Below are 9,018 nucleotides of genomic sequence, written 5' to 3' on the forward strand. Positions count from 1 at the left end.
TTCTCTGTGCAATTACTGTAACCCCAATATAGGTGCTTTGACAATGTTTATCTTTCTTAAGGTGAGGTCTCCCTGCAATCTCAAAGTTCCTAGGAGGATCTAAGTGGTTACGTGGTTCTTTACTTTTGGGGGGGCTTAGAGCTTTTTTGAAAACTTTTGAAACCCATAGCAATCGTAAACAACATTTTGAGAGTCATAAGCTTTCACACACACCAATTCCAGGGAACTCAGAAACCCTCTGAAAACCCATTCAAAGACCCACAAGGGACGGAGGAATGCCTGAAGCAGTCGTGTGTGCACAACCGACTCCAAGGCTCATAGAACCTCCTTCCAGGGAGGGGCCCCTCCAGCCCCTGCTCCTCTCTGGGCACCGCCAGGGATGAAGCGGAGGAAATGGGGCTGCAGGACAAGGCAGCCGACACCAGAGGGCAGTATGAGGCAGGGAGTGAATGGACCATTTCTTGATTCCTCAGTAGGCAAAAGAATAAAGGTATGGAAGAATGAAGAATATTCCTACTACTGTTTCTGCTATTTAAGGATATGGAGGTTCTCAGGATGCCTTGTGGAGGCCAGGGAGCCAAGACATTTCACAGCCTGCAACAAACCGATATTTATACTCGCCAACACCTCTACGTTCATGAGCAATCAGCTCACAATAATTAGGGAGTTTCAGCCTGGGGCGAAATACACACTTGCTTAGACTCTCCCTGTTATCCTCCCCCTACCTTGATCAATGCGAATTCTTCATGATTCACACTGAAATGTGCACACAAGATAGCCTTCATCTCCTGCTTTGTTGTCCACACGAATATATTTAAAAACTCCCAAGCATTTGTTATACATACAACAACGGTTTTATTACAGTACTGACAAGGTGTGAAGAATTCTCTCAGAAAGACTCAAGGGGCACCTGGGTGGCTCAGTTGGTGAAGCATCTGACTCTTGATCTCAGCTCAGGTCTTGATCTCAGCGTCATGAGTTTGAGCCCCATACTGGGCTCCGTGCTGGGCACAGAGCCTACTTAAATTTAAGAAAAGGGGGGGGGACTCAAAAGAAGCTTCACCAAGGGGGCAACCCCTGAGCTAGGTTTTTAAAGAAGTACAGGAGTTCATCAGGAAACCAAGGAGAAAGGGCATCACGCCCCGAGGAATGCCACCGTGGCATGAGGTGTGGGGTGGGGGAGCTATGGGCAGCTTGCTCTTGCTAGGGTGTGAAGGAGTAGGCAGGGGACAGCAGGAGGAGATGAAGCTGGGAGTAGATGTGGGATGATGACAAGTCACAAAACCTGATCTGCATGTTAGATGCCAGGGAGCCCGGACTTCATACATTTAATTGAGGTCCATTAAAGGGTTATAAACCAGAGGAACACAGTCGGATGTGAATTTAGAAAGTTCACGGAAGACTGCAGTATAAAAGCTGGATTAGAAAGTGGAAGTATCGGAGGCCTAGGGACCCAGTTCCGAGGTAATAACAATAATAAACAAAGATAATAAAAATTAATACTATAATATAAACAAGAGACAAATACAATCAAATAATGATAATAATAAGGGGTGACTGCTGAGGAGGACCTGAGCGAAGGCAGCAGAGTAGCACGGAGCAGAGGAAGAACAATAGGCCATTAGAAGGACAGTCTTTGGAGGGAAGAGGAGGAGAGGGAAAGGCAGGAGCAGAAAGCTGAGGACGAAGCCTCAAGGGGAATGGACATGGGATGGAGAGGCCGAGGAAGGAACCCAGAGGAGTGGGAAAGATGTGGGTAGAACAAGTTCAGCATAGAAGTCAAGAGAAGACAGAGTCGCAGGCAGGAGGGGTTAATCAACTGTGTCGACATCCTCGAAGCTCCCTCCACCACCTGTGTTCAGCAAGGGGAAGTCTTTGGTTAACTTGGTGGGAGGGTTTCAGTGCAAACACCAAAATGCTAGGGGTCAGGCCTTAGTGGAAAAAGAGAGGGGTTCTCTCCAGAGACACTGGACCAGAGAGTTTTGGGATCTGGGGACAGCAGGCACCGCTGGGAACAGGGACATCATACTAAAAACCAGGGGATGAAGGGAAGTTGACAAATAGACGTGTAGGATACACCCCTCCCTCCTACTTCTGCTCCGGAAGCCGAAGCACTGCCGGCCAAGCTCATACTCCCTGGTGGGAGACTTGAAGATTCTGATCCAGGGAAACTGACCCCCCCCCCCAAGAGCAGGTGTTGACATTTGAGAGGCCTGCAACGAGGCCACAATGTTGGAGCTCGATCACCCTGGGAGTAGAGCCGAGCGAGGCCAGCCCCACCCATACACAGAGCTGCCAGTTATCATTTGAGTGTCTTCAATTCATAGATATAAGCGCACATTTAAGGATCACCAGATTTCGTTTAAAGATGTATTTATTTCAGAGAGAGAGAGAGCAGGGAGAGGGGCAGAGTGAGAGAGAGCGCGAGAATCCTTAAGCAGACTCCCGGCTGAGCCTAGAGCCCGACCTGGGGCTCAACCCCAGGACCCTGAGATCAGGACCTGGCTGAAATTAAGGGTCGGACGGTTAACTGACTGAGCCAGCCAGGCGCCCCAGGATCACCAGATATTTAAGGAAAACATCTAAGTTGAAAGAGAACTAAAACAAGCAGATTAAAAGCCGTCTGGGAAAGACACGCAATGCAAGGAACAGAACAAAACTTCAAAAAACTATGATGAATAGAGAGAGAGAGAGAGAAGTTATTTTGCCCATGAAATGGGAACACGGTGCTGTATAAAAAGGAAAATAAACATTCAGGAAGTGTTTTTTAAACTCTTGGAAATTAGAAATATGATAGCAGCCATCTAACATTCCATAGAAGGGCTGGATGAGAAAGTTGAAGAAATCTTCCCAAAAGTACAGAAAAAAAGATGGAAAACATATCAGGAAGGATAAGAAAATTACAGGATCATCCAGGAGGTCAAATATTTTTCTATTTGAAGTTCCAGAAAGAGAGATCAGAGAATTTAGAAGGAGATGGTTATCAAAGCAATTAAACCTTCACCTCCCAGAACGGAAGGGATGGGGTCACCAAGCACCCAGCTCTATTACAACAAAGACCTAAGGCAGAGGAGACAAAAGATATTTCGAGCTTCCAGGGAGAAAAAGTGGGTCACATACAAAAGACAGAAAAGTTGAATGACGGTAGGTCTCTCCAAGGCCATACTGGCAACTAGAATACAATAGAAAAAAATGCCTTCAAAATTCTAAGGGAAAACAATTTCTAACTAGAATGCTACAGATACCCAGCCAAACTGTCCGTTCACTGTGAAGGCAGGGGAGAGACGTTTTCAAATACGCAAAGTCTCAAAACTCTCTTGCCTCTTTTCCCAGGAAGTTGCTGGAGATGGTGTTTCACCAAAATGAAGGAGCAAACCACAAAAGAGGAAGGCATGGGGTGGTGCGGAAAACTGAGAAGGGGTAAGTAAGAGGCACAGGGAGTTCCCAGGATGATGGGGAGGAAAGCATCCAGATCACTGGGGCTGTGGATGAGGCCCAGTGAGGACCCCCGCCCCCAGATTAGAGCAGGAGGTGGGGGCGGTCAGGCTGCTCAGAAGTTATAAAAGGAAAAAAGAAAGAAAGGCCAGGGGAGGGGAGGGAAAGAACATTCCTAGATTCCCTTGTGGGTCTGGATGTCCTGAGTTTACTCTGCCGTCAGCAAAATAGAGGCTGACAGAGTCACAGACACACCACCGAGCAAATAAAGACAGGGCGCAACTTAACTTCAGAGAACGAGGTTATATGAAAAGGAGAGGTAAATGACAATATACGACATGGCTTGGATATGCAAAATAGGTACATAGTCAAAAAATATGTAAATACGTTTAATTTAACCGAAACTTGGGATAGAACTAAACTGATGGCGAGGGTGTGGGAGGGACGGGTGCGCGGGTGGGCGAGATGGGGGAGGGAGCTTAGGTGTAGCAGTGGTGTACTGAGTGTGTAGGAAGGTAACCATGGTAACAGTGGGGCAGGTGACTCAGAGCCCGCAGGGGCTGCAGGCAAAGGGGAGGGAGGAGAAGTGGGGTGATTTGGGTGAGCGGCAGAGGCGTCACTCAGATATTCATCTCCTGCTTGCTCTCAGCCAATGTCTTTGGGGACCTCAGTGCTCTCATTCACACTAAAACGTCAATAACAAGGGGCGTCTGGGTGGCTCCGTCGGTTAAGCGTCTGCCTTCAGCTCAGGTCATGATCCCAGGGTCCTGGGATCGACCGTGCATCGCACTCCTTGCTCAACGGGCAGCCTGCTTCTCCCTCTGCCTGCTGTTTCCCCTGCTTGTACTCTCTTTCCCTCTCTGACAAATAAATAATATCAAAAAAAAGTTTTTTTTAATGTCAATAACCAGGTCTGGCTCTTCCCTCCCCCAGAGCAACATGTTTTAATAGAGAACAAGCCTGGTGGTGGAAAGCCCATGAATTGAGCAGCTCTCTGACTCTGTCGCTAAATACCAGGGTGACCTTGACCTTGGACGTAGCCTCTCCGAACTTCAGGCTCGCCTATGAAATGGGAACAATGACAGCCATCCCAGTATTGCTGTGAGAAGCACACGAGCTAACGTCCGTGGAAAGTTTTTTGGAGTCATCAAGAGCCGTGCGGACCTTTCAATAACACCAAATGAGTGAAGCGTCACTGTTGGAAGCTCCGGTTCTGAGCCGCAAAGCCTGGCCGGCGATGCTCCTGCGTGTGCACGTTGGAGGGATCCCAGCTCAGGGTGGTCGACCCCACTAGGTTCAGGGGATTCAGGAGACAGACCCACGGACTCACACGTCACAGAGCAAGGATTGTGAGAACTGCAGGGCCACACTGGGCATATTCCAGCCACAGAGCAGAACCTTGAGGGAAGGATGGTTGATTCTCATTACTCAGGGCTCTACCAAGCCACCCAAACACTGAAGGAGCAAATACAGAACCACTGCTCCTGAGGAAATATGCGGGAAGGTTCCTGTGAGCCTCTGGCCACCACATTTTCATCAACCCATCAATACAGAACTTTGTTTTATGTGCATTTCTGTTGAAAGACACCTTATTAATATATACTGCTGATTCATTAACATTGGACTCATGGCCAACAGCACTATAACTCACCCCCACACAAGGCTTTTCCAGAACATGGATTTTTCTCTGTGAGACACATCACAGGCTCCTGGTGCTTGGAACACCAGACGGCGTTTCAGCACAGCGAGCCGTTGTCAACAGTGAAATCGCCCACAAAATTACAAAAACGCAGAACACGTGGCACTAAATAGACTGCAAAGGGGGTACTTGTCTACAGTATGAAAGCCAAAAGGGGAGGGCAGCACTCACCTGGCTCAGCCTCAGCTGGGAATCTGGGCTCTGGACAACTCAAATTTTTCACTGCTCTGCACATGTCTGCAAACAACCGCCAAAGCCCCACAAGTACTGATTTGGGGGTTACAAAGAAGTGGTAGCAAGTAGGCTGATTTGCAGATACGGAATCCACCAATAATGAGGATTGACTATATCACTGTTACCAGTTTACAAAGCGAGAAACAGACACTCGCCAGGGTCCACAGGGGGCACGCAGCCAGCAAGAGGCAGAGCCAGGATTCAGACCCCGTATGTTAGGCGTCCACACTCAGGATTTTAGCGCCTTTGTACACTGTTCTCCGGGCCATGCTTCTCATTTCATAGACGAGGCCCTGAGCCCCAAAGTTGAATCACCGACAGCCACGCAGGGGTGCGGGAAGTTCAGGGGCTGAAGCCTGACGCTGGACCCACGGATTATCCCTCTTAAGAACTGCCTGACCCACCTGTGTTGTGCCTTCTTGCCTCCCAGAATCTTTCTCTCCTGCTCCCCCGAGGGGCCCTGGGAACTGGTTGGGGAGTGGTGAGCGGGGGTGGCCCCGGGGGGGAAGTTTGATGAGGGAGGCTGCCGCGTTGCAAGCGCAGCTCGGGCACCAGCCCGTGTGCGTGCAGACTGGACCACCAGGGGGCGCCCCTGCCTCCCAGCGCCGCGCATTCCCCCGCCCCCAAAGTGCGCACCGAGCGCCTCCGCAGCCCTAGTGGTCCTGGAAAGGGGAAAGGAACAATGGGGTAATTGATGCAAATGCGCCATGAAAGACAAATTGTTCAGATGAAGTGCATTCCGGGCTCCTGCCAAATGCTCAGGGTGTGTGGAATTCAAGGAGAAGTTGAGTACATTTGGGCTGTGGCCGGGACCCTGTGCCTCCCTTCCTGGAATGCTGCAGGCTTGGCCGATGCTCCCAGAGGCCTGCGGGCTGGGGGGAGGACCATGGAAGGGGATGGAAAAGGTGGACTGGTAGAGAACTGGCTAACAGGAGCCTGTCTCCCTCTTCTCAGACGGCCTCTGGTCTCCTGACTCCGCTTAGCCTTGAAAAAACTCTTCACCCCTCACCTCCTCACCCCACTCCCCATGCTGGCAGGAAGCCAGGAGCTTCCTCTTAGGTCTTTACTCCCTGGGTGGCCTCGGGCAAAATTTCCACCTCCTCCAACTTCTATTTGCTCATCTGTAAAATGGGAGAAATCATCCCTTCCATTCACACCCCACAGGGGTATCCTGTGGGTCAAATGAGAAAGGTCTGGAAACCTCAGAATGTCTGTTCTATTCCTCAAGCTCCACCAGAGGCTGCCCTGGGCAGCCCATCCGAAAACCCAGAGTTTGCTACTCAACCCCACCCTGGCTCCCTGGAGACCTCCAGGTGACCCCATCCCCAGCGCCGCCCTTCCTGAGAGCTCCAGCCCTCCTCCCACCCCAGGATCTAAACTTCCGACCACCCCCCGGGGCCAGGGAGGGTGGAGCAGGATCTGGACCAGAGGCCTGCACAAGGGCTCCTTGTCCTGCTGGGCAGGCTGGCACCCGCCTGTCCTGTCCCCCGAGGAGGTGGCTCTCTGGGACTATTGTCTTTCTGTTGAGACTTGGGGGCAGGGCCGATCAGAGCCCATCGGGGCAGGGCCAGAGTGTGCAGGCTCACCCCCCAGCCCACTTCTGGGGTGCCAGGTTTTAATGCCTCCCTCCCAGCACACGGTGGCCTACACATCTGCCAGGATTTGTTCTGAGCGGGCAAGCATACTGTGAATCATGATGCCTCTGCCCCAGGCCCCTTTCTTCTCCTGAAAAACCTCAATTCCCATCCTCTATCTTCACAGCCTCCATCCCATCCTTGTTCCTTTGCTGTCTTTATGACATGAATTATTCATAATTCATACAATGCACCAAGCAGAGTCCTGGCCCACATTTAGCGTTCCATAAAAAGCTATTATTGCCCAGCCACCACCCTCAGTCACCGGGGTAGGATCTAAAACTACCTTTATCCTGGACCTCATATCCCAGTTTTTGTTTGCTGTCTCTCCTGCTGGCCCTGCTTTTCCTCTGGGGCCTGCAAAATCTTCTTGCACCGCCCTGGCCAGTTCTCAGCCCCTGACCTGGGTTCTGGTCCCAGCCCCGACATCACACAATCACTGTGCGATTTTGAACAAATTACTAAACGTCTCTGCATTCTCATTTCTTTATCCACAAGTGAGAAAGACCATCTCTGCTCCAGGCAGTGGGAAAGATTAAATAAGATAGTAGTTATGAAAGTCCCATGAAATTTTATTGCCAGCACACACAGCAGAGAGGTTATTACCATCTTGAACTTGCTAATGGATGGCCTCCCCACCCTCCTGCAGATAAGGGTGTCCGCTTCCAGCTTCTCTGAGACTCTAATAATAATCACCCCTCAGGTGTGTGATTTCCTAACTTTATGAAACATTTTCACACCCTTTGAACCACTGCAACTTTCCCAAATGAATCCAATGCCAGAAGAGGCAGAGAGGGAGATTAATTGTGGACAGCTGGAAGCTTTCAGCATTATTCAGGCCATTTATAAGAATTTATTATCAGCCAAAGATAAACAAAGTTCCTACTCCCTAGACACATACAGTCTGGGGAGGAGAAAACTAAGTAAACAGATTCCAGCAGCCTCGCCCTGGGGCCAATATGGGTATTTCCAGCTGGTCCTGGTTCATCCCAGAGCCCCGGATAGTTCAGTGCCAAACAAAGGCCTTTTGGATGCTAGTGATGACCAAAGACGAGGCTCATGTGCCCCAGGCAACCCCCTTCCTGCTGTGATGGTCACCAGCCACCCCAGGGAGTAAGCAGAGCCTGCCCCTTCCTGGCCCCCGGCAGGATGGGCAGCAACAAGCAATACTGGGGCCATTTGCCAGCATTACACACAGGAGCAGAAGCTCAGGCCCAGGGAGTGGTCAGTAGGCCTGGAAAGGGTTAAGTCTACCGGATATGCCTGGGACCCAGCTGTTTCCCGTGGGTGGGTGGGGGATTTACAGCCTCCCCCACTATGGGGCTACCAAGCCGGAGCTGGGAAAGATGCTGCTCTCAGGAGAGAACAGGAAGAGTCCCCGCTCTGAAGCCAGACTCCCCTGTCACGCAGCCAGGGCCTCCCACGCAGGCGCCAGCAGAGGGGAGGGCCAGGAAAGAGGAACCAAGGGATCCAGGAGAAGGCAGGGCTGGACTCTCGATACCAGGATGGGCAACGGCAGAGCTGGTCCCGTCTGTCCTGGGCCGCCCCTCATTCGGGGGCGGGAGTTAGTGGCAGAGAAGTTGGTCTGGAAGTTCAGACTCCAGCCTTCAGTTTTCAGACGAGAATATGATGTTGGGCTGCTCTCTGCCTCAGTTTCTCTCCTCGGCACACCCTCCAGGGTAGGCTTGGTAATGGCCCCCAGAATGTGCATATTCTAATCCCTGGAAACTGTGAGGGTCGTCTCGTATGGCAAAGACATGGCAAATGTGGTTACGTTAAGGGTCTTAAGATGGGGAGATCATTCAGGACTATCCAGGCAGGCTGTAAACGTTATAAGTGTCTTTATAAAAGAGGGAGGCACATATTGATTACAGACAGAAGAGAGCAGGGCAATGTGACCACAGAAGTGGAGAGCGGAGGGGTGCTGCCATAAGCCAAGCAACACCTGGCGCTCCCAGAAGCTGGGAGAGGCTAGGAACCCGTTCTTACCCGGAGACTCCAGAGCGAGCACGGCCT

Source organism: Ursus arctos, unplaced genomic scaffold (assembly GCF_023065955.2).
Source record: "Ursus arctos isolate Adak ecotype North America unplaced genomic scaffold, UrsArc2.0 scaffold_2, whole genome shotgun sequence".
In the NCBI taxonomy this organism is placed as follows: domain Eukaryota; kingdom Metazoa; phylum Chordata; class Mammalia; order Carnivora; family Ursidae; genus Ursus; species Ursus arctos.